Here is a 14,705-nt window from a genome sequence, read left to right on the forward strand (position 1 = left end):
CCAGATCACTTAGTTCATTGATGAACAAGGGAGGTTCAACTTCCCAAGCATCAATGCCAAATAATTTGGCATTCAGCTTCATGATTGCACCAAGAAACTTGGCAGTTTGCTCTTCAGTGACATCCTCATTCTCTTCAGAAGAGGAATACTCATCAGAGCTCATGAAGGGCATAAGGAGGTTCAATGGAATCTCTATGGTCTCTAGATGAGCCTCAGAGTCCTTTGGTTCCTCAGAGGGAAGCTCCTTATTGGTCACTGGACGTCCCAGGAGGTCTTCCTCCTTGGGATTCACGTCCTCTCCTCTCCTCACAGGTTCGGCCATGGCACTTATGTCAATGGCCTTGCACTCTCCTTTTGGATTCTCTTCTGTATTGCTTGGGAGAGTACTAGGAGGGATTTCAGTGATCCTTTTACTCAGCTGGCCCACTTGTGCTTCCAAATTTCTAATGGAAGACCTTGTTTCATTCATGAAACTTACAGTGGCCTTAGATAGATCAGAGACTAAGTTTGCTAAATTAGAAGCATTTTGTTCAGAGTTCTCTGTCTGTTGCTGAGTTGATGATGGAAAAGGCTTGCTATTGCTAAACCTGTTTCTTCCACCATTATTAAAGCCTTGTTGAGGCTTTTGATCCTTCCATGAGAAATTTGGATGATTTCTCCATGATGAGTTATAAGTGTTTCCATAAGGTTCACCTAAGTAATTCACCTCTGCTATTGCAGGGTTCTCAGGATCATAAGCTTCTTCTTCATAAGAAGCCTCTTGAGTACTGTTGGATGCAGCTTGCATTCCATGCAGACTCTGAGAGATCATATTGACTTGCTGAGTCAATATTTTATTCTGAGCCAATATGGCATTCAGAGTATCAACTTCAAGAACTCCCTTCTTCATAGGCGTCCCATTACTCACAGGATTCCTTTCAGAAGTGTACATGAACTGGTTATTAGCAACCATGTCAATGAGTTCTTGAGCTTCTGCAGGCGTTTTCTTTAGGTGAATGGATCCACCTGCAGAAGTGTCCAGTGACATCTTTGATAGCTCAGATAAACCATCATAGAATATATCCAGGATGGTCCATTCTGAAAGCATATCAGAAGGACACTTTTTGGTCAACTGTTTGTATCTTTCCCAAGCTTCATAGAGGGATTCACCTTCTTTCTGTTTGAAGGTTTGAACATCAGCTCTAAGCTTGCTCAGCTTTTGAGGAGGAAAGTACTTGGCTAAGAAAGCCGTGACCAGCTTATCCCAAGAGTTCAGGTTGTCTTTGGGTTGAGAATCCAACCATAATCTAGCTCTGTCTCTTACAGCAAAAGGGAAAAGCATGAGCCTGTAGACTTCAGGATCTACTCCATTAGTCTTAACAGTATCACATATCTGCAAGAATTCAGTTAAGAACTGAAAAGGATCTTCAGATGGAAGTCCATGAAACTTGCAGTTCTGCTGCATCAGAGAAACTAATTGAGGTTTCAGCTCAAATTTGTTTGCTCCAATGGCAGGAAGGGGGATGCTTCTTCCATGTAAATTGGAATTAGGTGCAGTAAAGTCACCAAGCATCCTCCTTGCATTATTATTATTTTCGGCTGCCATCTCCTCTTCTTGTTTGAAAATTCCTAACAGGTGCTTACTGGTTAGTTGTAATTCAGAGTCCTTTCAGGTTCTGGATCTGCTTCAACAAGAATATTCTTGTCCTTGCTCCTGCTCATATGACAAAGAAGAAGACACAGAAAAATAATAATAATAGAGATCCCCTTTTTTTTCTTTTTTTTTTTTTGAATGAGGGAGAGATGTTAGTAGATGAATAAAAAAAAATAGAAGGAGATGAGAGAGAAAAGAATTTTCAAAAATAATTTTTGAAAAAGAGTTAGTGATTTTTGAAAATAGTTTTTGAAAAATGTTAGTAATTTTCGAAAATTAAGATTTAAAAATTAAAATAATTAATAATTTAAAAAGAAATTTTGAAAAAGGGGGAAGATATTTTCGAAAATGAGAGAGAGAGAGTTAGTTAGGTAGTTTTGAAAAAGTTAAGAAACAAACAAAAAGTTAGTTAGTTAGTTGAAACAAATTTTGAAAAGATAAGAAGTTAGGAAGTTAGAAAAGATATTTTGAAAAGATATTTTTTTTTTGAAAAAGATAAGATAAGAAGATATTTTTGAAAAGATATGATAGAAATTAGTTTTGAAAAAGATTTGATTTTTAAAATCTCAATTAATGACTTGATTCATAAGAAATCACAAGATATGATTCTAGAACTTAAAGTTTGAATCTTTCTTAACAAGCAAGTAACAAACTTCAAATTTTTGAATCAAAACATTAATTGATTATGTTATTTTCGAAAATTATGATATAAAATAGGAAAAGGTTTTTGAAAATTTTTTTTTTTTTTTGAATTTTCGAAAATAACCATGAATTTTGAAAAAGATTTGAATTTTGAAAAAGATTTTGAAAAAGATAAGATTTTCAAATTGAAAATTTGATTTGACTCATAAGAAACAACTTGATTTTAAAAATTTTTGAAAAAGTCAATCTAAATTTTGAATTTGATGAGAGAAAAAAAAAGAAAGATATTTTTTTGATTTTTGAAATTTTTATGAAAAACATGAAAATTATGCAATGCATGAAATTTTTAGATCAAAACATGTGATGCATGCAAGAATGCTATGAATGTCAAGATGAACACCAAGAACATTATGAATGTCAAGATGAACATCAAGAACATAATTTTGAAAAATTTTAATGCAAAGAAAACATGCAAGACACCAAACTTAGAATTCTTTAATGCTTAGACACTAAGAATTCAAGAATGCATATGATAAACATGAAAAGACACAAAACAAAAAATCATCAAGATCAAACAAGAAGACTTACCAGGAACAACTTGAAGATCATGAAGAACACTATGAATGCATGAAATTTTCGAAAAATGCAAGATGCATATGCAATTGACACCAAACTTATAATATGACTCAAGACTCAAACAAGAAACAGAAAAATATTTTTGATTTTTATGATTTTCTAACTTTTTTTTTTGGATTTTTTTTTTCGAAAATTTATTGAAAAGGGAAAATAAGGATTCCAAAATTTTTAATATGAATTCCAAGAATCTTGCCATGTTAGTCTTAAAGCTCCAATCAAAGGGTCAGGCATGGCTTAATAGCCAGCCAAGCTTTAATCAAAATATGAGTGTAATTCAGACATGACAAGCCTAACATGCTCTATCCAAAAGAATTAGACATGGCTTTACAGCCAGCCATGCTTCACATGCTTCATGAAACACTGGAATTCATTCTTTAAAAATTCTGAAAAAAAAAAAATTTTTTTTTTTTGAAAACATTTTTATTTTTTTCGAAAACAGATGAGAAAATTTTAGAAATATTTTTGAAAAATTTTTGAAAATAAAATAAAAAGAAAATTACCTAATCTGAGCAACTAGATGAGCCGTCAGTTGTCCAAACTTGAACAATCCCCGGCAACGGCGCCAAAAACTTGGTGCACGAAATTGATCTCCAGGCTCGAACAAATCCTGGTAATGGCTCCAAAGCTTGGTGCTCTGATCTTAATTCATAATTGTCACAACTTCGATACAACTGACCAGCAAGTGCACTGGGTCATCCAAGTAATACCTTACGTGAGTAAGGGTCGAATCCCACAGAGATTGTTGGTATGAAGCAAGCTATGGTCACCTTGTAAATCTCAGTCAGGCAGATATAAATTGATAATGGTGTTTTCGAATATTAATTAATAAAATAGGGATAGAGATACTTATGTAAATCATTGGTAGAAATTTCAGATAAGCGAATGGAGATGCTTTTCGTTCCTCTGAACCTCTGCTTTCCTGCTATCTTCATCCAATCAGTCTTACTCCTTTCCATGGCTGGCTTTATGCAAGGGCATCACCGTTGTCAGTGGCTACATCCCCTCCTCTCAGTGAATAATATGCTCACGCACCCTGTCACGGCACGGCTATTCATCTGTCGGTTCTCGATCATGCTGGAATAGGATTCACCCTCCTTTTGCGTCTGTCACTAGCGCCCAGCACTCGCGAGTTTGAAGCTCGTCACAGTCATTCAATCATTGAATCCTACTCAGAATATCACAGACAAGGTTTAGACCTTCCGGATTCTCTTGAATGCCGCCATCATTCTAGCTTACGCCACGAAGATTCCGGTTAAGAGATCTAAGAGATATTCATTCTAGCTTATTTCATGTAGAACGGAAATGTTTGTCAGGCACGTGTTCATAGGGGAGATGGTGATGAGCGTCACACATAATCATCACCTTCATCACGTTCTTGGGTGCGAATGGATATCTTAGAAGCGAAATAAAATGAATTGAATAGAAAACAGTAGTACTTGCATTAATCTTTGAGGAACAGCAGAGCTCCACACCTTAATCTATGGAGTGTAGAAACTCTACCGTTAAAAATACATAAGTGAAGGTCCAGGCATGGCCGAGATGGCCAGCCCCCTAAAACGTGATCAAAGGATCATAAGGTAATCCAAAGATGTCAAATACAATAGTAAGAGGTCCTATTTATAATAAACTAGCTACTAGGGTTTACATGAGTAAGTATTTGATGTATAAATCCACTTCCGGGGCCCACTTGGTGTGTGTTTGGGCTGAGCTTAAGTGTTGCACGTGCAGAGGCCATTTGTGGAGTTGAACGCCAGTTTTTGTGCCAGTTTGGGCGTTCAACTCTGGTTTTGGATCCTTTTCTGGCGCTGGACGCCAGATTTGGGTAGAAAGCTGGCGTTGAACGCCAGTTTACGTCGTCAATTCTTGGCCAAAGTATGGACTATTATATATTGCTGGAAAGCTCTGGATGTCTACTTTCCAAAGCAATTGGAAGCGCGCCATTTCGAGTTCTGTAGCTCCAGAAAATCTACTTTTAGTGCAGGGAGGTCAGAATCCAACAGCATCAGCAGTCCTTTTTCAACCTCTGAATCTGATTTTTGCTCAAGTCCCTCAATTTCAGCCAGAAAATACCTGAAATCACAGAAAAACACACATATCATAGTAAAGTCCAGAAATGTGAATTTAACACAAAATCTATTAAAAACATCCTTAAAAGTAACTAGATCCTACTAAAAACATACTAAAAACAATGTCAAAAAGCGTATAAATTATCCGCTCATCACTCTCTCCTCTCTCTTAGGTTTTAGGATTTAGGATTTCTCTTAGTTTATGGTTCATTCCTTCTCAATTCCAGGTTCAATATTCCTTAATTTAGTTTCTTTTCTACTTTTAATTGTCTTAGTATTCTACTTTATCTATTTTTCCCTTATTGATTACTTATTTTGCCAAATTGGTTTATGGATTCCTATGTTTAATTTGATTCTCTATTTAATATAATTCGAGGTATTTCAGATTTATGATTGCTTTCTTCTATTTATGATATAAATAATTTAGATTTTTCCCCCTTTGCTTTGGTTGAGTAATTGGTGACACTTGAGTTATCAAACTCAGCTGTTGATTGAAAATTGGGATTTGCTGATTGATTTGGATCCCTCTAAAGCTAGTCTTTCCACAGGAGTTGACTAGGACTTGAGGAATCAAATTAATTAGTCCACTTGACTTTCCTTTATTTAGTAAGGGTTAACTAAGTGGGACCAATAAACAATTCTCATCACACCTGATAAGGATAACTAGGATGGGATTTCCAGTTCTTATACCTTGCAATAGTTTTCATGATAATTTACTTTAATTATTGCCAGTTTATTTTCCTGTTCCTTATTTCAAAAACCCAAAAATATACATTTTTCCATAACCAATAATAAATCATACTTCCCTGCAATTCCTTAAGAGACGAGCCGAGGTTTCAATACTTCGGTTATCAATTTTATTGGGTTTGCTTAAGTGACAAACAAGTTTTTGTATGAAAGGATTATTGCTTGGTTTAGAAACTATACTTGCAACGAGAATTTATTGTGAATTCTAAACCATCAATCTTCCGTTCATCAACCACCCTCCTCTTCATTTCCTCCCCTTATCGATATTCCCCTCCTCTGTATTATTTTTCGCTTTCAGTTAGTTAGAACCATGTCTCCCTTCTCCTAGCAGTGTGCTTATTTTGACTCTATTGCCCCTCCTTACTGTATCAGCCTCCTTCTTCTCCTTCCCTTGTTGGCACCGACGTTGCCTCTTCGAGAACGCCACCTTACTCAGCCCCGGCATTGCCTCTTTCTCCCTCGCCTCACCGTTCTCCATCGCGCCGCACCCCCGCCCTTGCGTCACTCACCATTCTTCAGATTTATTTATCGCGCCACACCCACACCCACTCAAACCACTCTCGCCGTCGTCGTCCCTTGAGAGTGCCTTTGTCCCTTGAATTTTGCACTGGCTCCAACCATTACAGTGCCTCCCTCGCGATTTGCAGTGTCGTCCACCATTGCAGAGCCCTTCTCGTCATGATTTGAAGCGCCGCCGACCACAACGACACCATCCTCATCGCAATTCGCAGCCACGCCAGCACATCATCTCTATTCTTGTCAGGATTTACAGTGCCGCAGCCCTCTTCCTCTCGTGGTTCATAGATCACCGCCGCAACCCTCCTCCCCCACCACCACTGCAGCCCTCCTTTTGCTCCCCTCAAACAAAATAAGGAGAAAATGTTGGTCTATTGTTAAAGCATGATTTTAATCATCTAGTGTTTATGGTATTTTTTTTGCTCTAGGTTATCTTGTCTCAGTTGATTTCTATACAAATTTGCAGGTGCATGTTCTGAATTATTCCCTATTTGTTTGCTGTTGTCTAGTTTACTCATGTTATGATTCTTAGTTCCTAGCTACTGATATTATTTTTTGTGTGGATGGATCTTTTTGTAGCTTGTTAACACTGAAGAATATATTAAGGGATGATTTATTGGAAATTTGGGAAAAAATTTTAGTCAGCTATGTATTATTCAAATTTTGTATCCGTGGTGCATTTACTTGTTTTGCCATAGTGCATATATTAATTTTATGTGAGATTATGAGTTGTGACTTTGTATATTTATGCTTACATTAATATAAAAATTGTGGGTCCTTGTGGAATTTGCAGCGTTTGTTGATTTTGAGGGTTTGTGTTCTTTTGTTGCTAATGAAGATTATTCTTGTTTTGTTGATTTAGTGATTTTCTGTATTTACTGTGATAATACTTGTAACATCCTATATTTTCTTATGATCTCAAGGTTTTAAAGTTGAAAATCAAGAATGATTTTGAAGATATGTAATCACAATAATTGTTTTTTGCATTTACTATGATCATGTTTATAACATCTTTTGTTGCTGATGAAGATTATTCTTGTTCTGTTGATTTGTGGAATTTTTTGGTTCTATTGATTTGTGGAATTTTTTGGTCCGATTGTTGCCGATGGTTTTGATGATGTTGTGGATGAAGCTTTTGGAGATGGTGCTGTTGCTGAATTGGTGCAAGAATAGAAGGTAGCAAACATGAGTAGAAAGGGGGATAAGGACAATTGAACATGCTTCATTTTTTGTATAGTTGGTAGTCAAAAGATGAAAGTGAATCAATTTAGTTTTATTCTTATGAATGAAAGGTAGTTAATTTAGGATATAACTCATCTATCATGGAGATAATAGATCTTTCATCTTATTATTTTTTTAACTAGTATTTTTATCCGTATTTACATTACAGGAATATAAATCTTTTAAAATTATGTCGATTTTGTCCTGACATTATAGATTATGGCACAAAAATTTTATAGAATCAAACTACTTTTACAAAAAGATTGTAGAGAATAAAAGTCTCTGTCGGCTAAGAAGATCAGTGTCTCTGTAGATAAAAAATCGAATAATAAGATTTTTAATTATTATTTTTATGTGAAAGAGTTTAATTTATTACTAATAATTAATTTTAATATTCGTTATCTAAAATTTGAAACGATTTAACTTGTATACTTTTGATTAGGTGTTAACTCTGTTGCACAAATAACAATAATTAATTTTTATGCTTGCTATTTAAAAATAATATTATTTTCTCTCTATGAATATGAAAATATAATTAGATATTAGTATAAAAAAATTATATTGATAGTTATAAAATTAACTCAAAATTAATTTTTTTAAACAATTGAATTTTGATTTTAACTTTTAATCATAACATTAGTATTCTCTCCAAATTATATTTAATAATATTTGAAAGAAGAAAAATGATAATATAGATTAGAAAGATAAGTTATGAAAATTTAAAACTAAATAAATAACTAAAAAATATGTATATAATAATAATAATATTTTTTATTTAAATTATATTATTTTGTTAATTTTATTTTTTGTAGAACAAAAAGATAAAAAAAATAAAGAATGAGAGAAAAGAGAGAGAAAGATAAAGATGAAGACTGAGAGAAAAAATTTGTTAAATTTAAAAGAAAAAATTCTATTTTAATTATAATAAAAAATATCAGGTATCCGCGTCTAGCAGCCTCCGCGTCCAGCAGCCTCCGCGTCCAGCAGCCTCCGCGTCCCGCAGCCACAGCAGCGACGGGTTTGACCACCACAGCCTCCACCGCGTCCCGCAGCCGCTGTTTGTGTGCGTCGTCCATTAGTGGTCGGTCGCTCCTCCTTCTCCTTCGTCGCAGGTATCCCTCTGCTCTGCCGTGCTCACCGCAATTTCTCCAGCCCCCTCTGCTCTGTTGTGGTCGCCTCCCTCTGCTCTGCCGTGCTCGCCGCAATTTCTCCAGCCCCCTTTACTCTGCCGTGGTCGCCTCCCTCTGCTCTTCCGTGCTCGTTGAAGATTCTGGTAGGTTGGTCCTCTCCTCTTTGATGTGTTCTTGCTGTGTTGTGTATTGGAAAGTCGTTCTTGCTGTGTTATGGTATGGAATGGTGTGTTGTTGCAATCCTCTTTGCTGTGTTTTTGGTTGTTACTGTGTTCTTGTTATGGTGTTAATAATTATTCTTTTTGTTGTGTTATTGATTAATTGTTAATAATTTATATTACACAATAATCTGTATTTTTTGTTAATAATCTTGCTGTGTTGTTCTTGGTGTTGTATTTAAACTGCTGCTGGTGTTGTGGTTATTAACAATTTAGACATAAGTGTTATGTTATTTACATGGTTTTGATTTTTATGCTTGTGCTTGTGCATTTTTAGTCTTGTTTCAAAGACTAATGTATGGAAGAATACTATATGTATATGCTGCATATTTATGCTTAGGTGCTGACTCTATATAGCTTTCTTCTTGAAGTTTTGCTCTTTATTATGTGAAATTTTAAATTTTATTAAGTTAGAAATTATTAAATTTATATTTATTATTTAAAATTATTTTTAAATTTTTTAATAATTTTATTTAATATTTAATTAAACCGGTTGAACCCCGGTTGAACCCGGTCGAACCAGTGAACTATTGAACCAGTGACTTCACCGGTTCATTGACCGGTCCGGTTCTCACAACCTTGGGTGACACTTTTTGATTTGTCAAATTACTAATATAAAATATAAATTATAAATTATATATAGAGTAGGAAGGGTAGAGAGAAATAGAAAAACGAAGAGAGATAGATGAGAGAATTTAGGAAGAAAATTTATTAATTTTGGAAGAAAATATTTTCTCTCAATTTTAATAAGAGAATGTTATATGACACATTTGGTTATTAAATTAGATAATATATAATAATATATAAATATAAATATATAATAAATTATATATGGAGTGAGAAGGGTAGAGAGAAATAGAAAAAAGAAAGAGAGGTAGATGAGAGAATTTAGGAAATTTATTAATTTTGGAGGAAAATATTTTCTCTCAAATCTAATAAGAGTGTCATGTGACACATTTTGTCATTAAATTAGATAGTACTATATAATATAATATAATATATAGCTATATTTAAATGTTAATATTTTAATTTTAATTTTAATTTTAATATAATTAAAGAATGTCATGTTGCATATTTTGATTGTCAAATTTTTAATTAGTCATTAATAATAATTAATAATGATATATAAAAAAGATAGAGTGGTTGAAGTTTTGAAGGAATGAGAGGGATAGATAAAGGAAGAAGGAGGAGGAAAGACCTCTTTAATTTTGGTAGGAAAAATTTAATTTCATTTGCAATGAGGGAATGACATGTGATGTGACATATTTTGTTTGAAAAATTAGTAGGGAAGAGGGAAAAAATTTTAAATTTTGGAGGAAAAGATTTTATTTTAATTGTAATGAAAAAGTGACATGTGGTACATTTTGGTTGTAAAATTATAAGGAAGAAGGGTAAAACTCTTTAATTTTAGAGGAAAAATTAGATTTCAATTGTAATGAAAAAGTGACATGTGGCACATTTTGATTGTAAAATTAGTAAGATATAATAGATTCAATTTTATGCCAAACCTTGATGGATATGCTCTAAATTATTGCATAGATCTGTGATGAGTCCATATTTTCTGGTATATTTTGTTTTGATTTGAGTGGATTTTATCACATAAACCCACATTTATTCATCTAAATAGCATACTTTTGTGTTGTCTCCCTAAATTGAGATTAAATGTAAAAACATGCTATTTTGTACTCAATTTAACCAATTTTATTCCACTTTCATTCCATTGGGTATCTTGATGTGTTTGATGAATAATTTCAAGTTTACAAGGCTAATATGGATGAAAGAAGTGATGGAAAAGCATGCAAAAAGGGAGAAAGAATGAACAAATGAAGTTTTGGAAGATTCAACTTCCGTGCGTGCGCACAGTGATGCGTGCGTACGCACAAGCGAGCAAGCTTGGCGACGCGTACGCGTGAGAGTGTATTTCGCTAAACGATGAGTACGCATGACCCATGCCTACGCGTCGCAGCCAGCACGTGACCCACTTAATGGAAATCGCTGGGGACGATTTCTGGGCCTCCAGAGCCCAGTTTTGGGACTCTCTGAAGCTGACTTGCTATATCAAAGGAGGCCTCATTCTATGTGAAGGGGGGGCAATTAGGGTTAGCTTTTATCATGTTTTAGTGTAGTTCTCTAGAGAGAGAAGTTTCCCCCTCTCTCTAGAATTATGGTTCTTTACTTTAATTTCTTGTAATTTCTACTTCTAATTCTTGTTTTTATTTACTTTTCCTTGTCAGTTATTGTTATTGCTTCTTTGTTTTTCTTCATTTCTCTTGTTATTTCCTTTATTTTGTCATTTTCATGTTTATGAACACTCTTGTCACTTTGATTCTTAATTAATGCAATTTATGTTTTATATTCATTTAATGCTTTCTTTAGTTGTTGTTATGATTTTCTTGCTTTTGGTAGCTAGACTTTATTTTTAATGCATTTTAATTTTTTTTATTTTCATGCACACCAAGTGTTTGATAAAATGCTTGGCTTAGTTTTTACATAGTTTTTCTCCACTCTTGACTTGAAATTGATGACTTTGGTAATCCTTGAGTCATTGATGTCCATTCTTATTTGATATATTAGAGTAGTTAGTTGATTTGGTCTCCCTTGACTTAATGTGACCCCTTAGTGTTGACATAGGACTTAGGGATTGAAATTAACTATGCCTATTTGACTTATCTTTGATGTAAGGTTGACTAAGTAGGATTAACTCTTCATAATCATCATATGTTTGTGGTCAATGGCTAGGATAGGTAGCCTTAGCTCTCAATTACTTGCCAAGAGGTTTCCTTGCATTTTATTGCTTTGACTTTTAATTCCTTGCATGTTTATTTAATTGCTTTGATGTTTAATTTCTTGCATTTTTAATTTTCACACTCTTGGTTGAGAAATTGGGTTTTTGGGTGGAATTGAGTTGTGGATGTCCATTCCGCATTGTGTGAGAATTGTTTATTGGTTTGGTTTCCATTGAGGCTAGTCTTTCACTAAGTAATTAGTGAGTCGACTAGGACTTATGGATTGAGATCAATTACGCATTTTGATTAATTCTCAAGGAGGATTGACTAATTTGGATTGATTCCACACAATTGCCATGTTTGTGGTCCATAACTAGGATAGGAAACCTAGATTATCCACTTCTTGCCAAGAGCCCTTTAATTGCTTTCTTTTCAATTCCATGCATGCTTGTTTCAATTTTTGCTATTTACATTTCTTGCACTTCTCGCCATCCCATGCTCTCTCTCATAGCCAATGATATTACACTTAATTACAACTCCTAAGGAAGACGACTCGGGAGCTAAATACTCTCGGTTAATAATATTTGTTTTATATTGTGACTATCTTTAGGAATTAAATTTGATGTTGAGAGTTAGTTGTTGATTTGGCTGTACTTACAACGAAGTGATCCTATTTTGAGAGAAAATCCGAATCAACACAAATTCTCAACATATCAAATTTTTGGCGCCGTTGCCGAGGAGTTGCAATGGTGTAAGGTTAGTGGCTATTGTAAATATGTTAATATGTAAATAGCTTACTTTTTGTTTGTCTTTTGTTAGGATTGGGATCCCGGAGGACATTGGAGATTCAAGCCATTGTTGGAGAAGTCAAGCACAAGACATCATAGCAAGGGCTCTCCCAATTGTCTAACTTAAAGACATTAAATAAAGTGCTTGGTAACATTGTTCTAACTCTTCTCTTTTGTACATATTTTGACTTATTTGCTTTTTGTTATGCATGGTTAGCTTAGAATTAGTTTAATTTTGAGTTAGTTATGTTAATTTTGGTTTGGATCATGAATTTATGGGTTCTTGCATGTTTTGGTGTTGAGTTTTGATTAAGTTAAGGCTTAGAGCCTTAGATTTTGAAAGAAAAATTTTTGGGAAAAACAGGGCATGTGTGTGCGCACAAGCAACAACGAAAATTCACCTTCTGTGAGTACGCACCCAGCTGTGCGTACGCACCCAGCTGTGCGTACACACACTAACCTCTATGCCCTCTGTTCGCAGTGCCAGCACCCCTTGTGCACGCGCATTCCCCTGTTTTCTGTGACCTATCCGTCTGCACGAACCTGTGCGTACGCACACATGTCCTTTTTCGTACTCTATGTGCAGCCGCACAGGCTTGTGCGTCCGCACGCCAACTTAAAACCACTCTGGTGGGAGCGTTGGCACAGCCTGTGCGTGTGAACCCCTGCCCTCTTATGCTTATGTGCGTGCGCACGGACCTGTGTGCCCACGCACACATGATCCTTTCCTTAAAAAAAATTTAGCCTTTCTGTGCGTCGGCACAGGCCTGTGCCCACGCACACATCAATCCAAGGCCTCTAGTCGCAGCGTTTGCATGCCTAGTGCGAACGCACAAGCCTTTTGCATTTTTCCATCCACGCGTACACGTTATTCTGTATTTTTTCCCATTTACGCGCACGCGTCTTTTACGCGTACGCGTGACCCCTTGTGCGTGCGCACAGCTCTTTGTGCATACGCACGCCCCTGTTTTCTCAGTACTACACTTCTTTTCTTCTCTTCTCTCTACTTCTCCTCTTCTTTTCTCTTCTCCTCTCTTCTTTCCCCCCTTCAACCATCACTTACCACTATCCTTCACTACCCACGACACTCACCGTTAGTTAGTTTGTTTTTTAGTTAGTTATTTAGCTAGGTTAGTTTAATTTTCTATTTTGATGCTAAGTGTTGGATAATTGAGTTGATTTACTGATTGTATTGAGATATTGCTACTGAATTTTTATCGTTGTTACTATTTATTGAGGTTATAAATTGTTGCTTGGTGTTGAGTTTCTCATGTTTAATTTCGCACATGCCAAGTAATCATAACATTGCCTTTGAGACTTTCTTTGGATTTCTAAATTGCATGTTTTGGCCACCATGTAATTTGATTTCATTATCTATAGATAGGCAATTTGTATGTAGTTGATGCATTTTTTGTTAGGTGATGCTTGTTATGATTGATTTTTATTTAAGTCGCCTATTTGATGCATTAACATTGAGAATTATGAAATTGGATCACAAGCTTGCTTAATGACACTTTTTGAGCTTTTTAAAGCTTTGTGGACTATACTTGTCATGTTTTCCACTTCATGTCAATTAGGTGTTGCTTCATTATCCAATTCACAATTCCTTGATTTTTGCTTGAATACTTTCATGCCTCTTTATTGCTTGTTTGTTTATCTTAACCTACTAGTTTTCTTTAAAGTATTTCAAGCACGCTAGGATGAATGAAGTGCATGTTATTTTGTATACTTGTGATCTAGCTTACCATGCTAGTGTGTGTGTGTTCTAAATCGTGCACAACTTAGAATATACACACTTATTTCTTTCATGTCACAAACTTATTCACTCACCTCATTCTAGTGAATACCACCTTATTCCAACACTCTTTGCTTCCTTGTTTTTGCATTTACTTGTCTTTCCATCCTGTTTTCTATTTTTCATGGATGAGTCGCTATGTACAACAAGGAAAGCGGGAGGAAGAGCATGCAGCAGCCGATTGATCTACCAGCTGAAGGTGGCAATCCGAAGTCACCATACCCCCCCCCCTCCCGGCGCCGTTGCTCACCTTTAGTTGCACCGGAGACGGTGCAATTCCTTAAGTGTGGGGAGGTCGTCTCCGATCGGCAATCTTGGGTGACATACTCTAATCCTAACACTTTCATCTTCATTTTGAATTGTTAGTTGCATTTTTTTCTTCTTAGTTTGTACATATCTTAGAGCTTTAATTAAATTTTTTATTAGTTTATGGCATTTCTTTGCATATACATAATAAACTTAGTTAATTTAATGAAATTTTCCAAGAAAAACATTCTTGATAGGGCATTGGTATCCTAATTGATTTGAGTTGGTACTTTTGATTGAAACTTGCTTGAAATATATTGTGGAACGTGTTTTTGAGCTAA

The 14,705-nt window shown here is 35.2% G+C and overlaps 1 non-coding gene across 1 annotated transcript; it reads left to right on the plus strand.

The window, feature by feature from the left end:
• The first annotated feature begins 1,081 nt into the window (after window positions 1-1,081).
• On the plus strand, window positions 1,082-1,189 carry LOC148545871 (small nucleolar RNA R71). Its single transcript, XR_015901965.1, has one exon. It is a non-coding gene; the product is annotated as a small nucleolar RNA R71 (small nucleolar RNA).
• Window positions 1,190-14,705: the final 13,516 nt, after the last annotated feature.

The sequence above is a fragment of the Arachis ipaensis genome, chromosome B9 (genome assembly GCF_059453495.1).
Source record: "Arachis ipaensis isolate K30076 ecotype BB chromosome B9, ASM5945349v1, whole genome shotgun sequence".
In the NCBI taxonomy this organism is placed as follows: domain Eukaryota; kingdom Viridiplantae; phylum Streptophyta; class Magnoliopsida; order Fabales; family Fabaceae; genus Arachis; species Arachis ipaensis.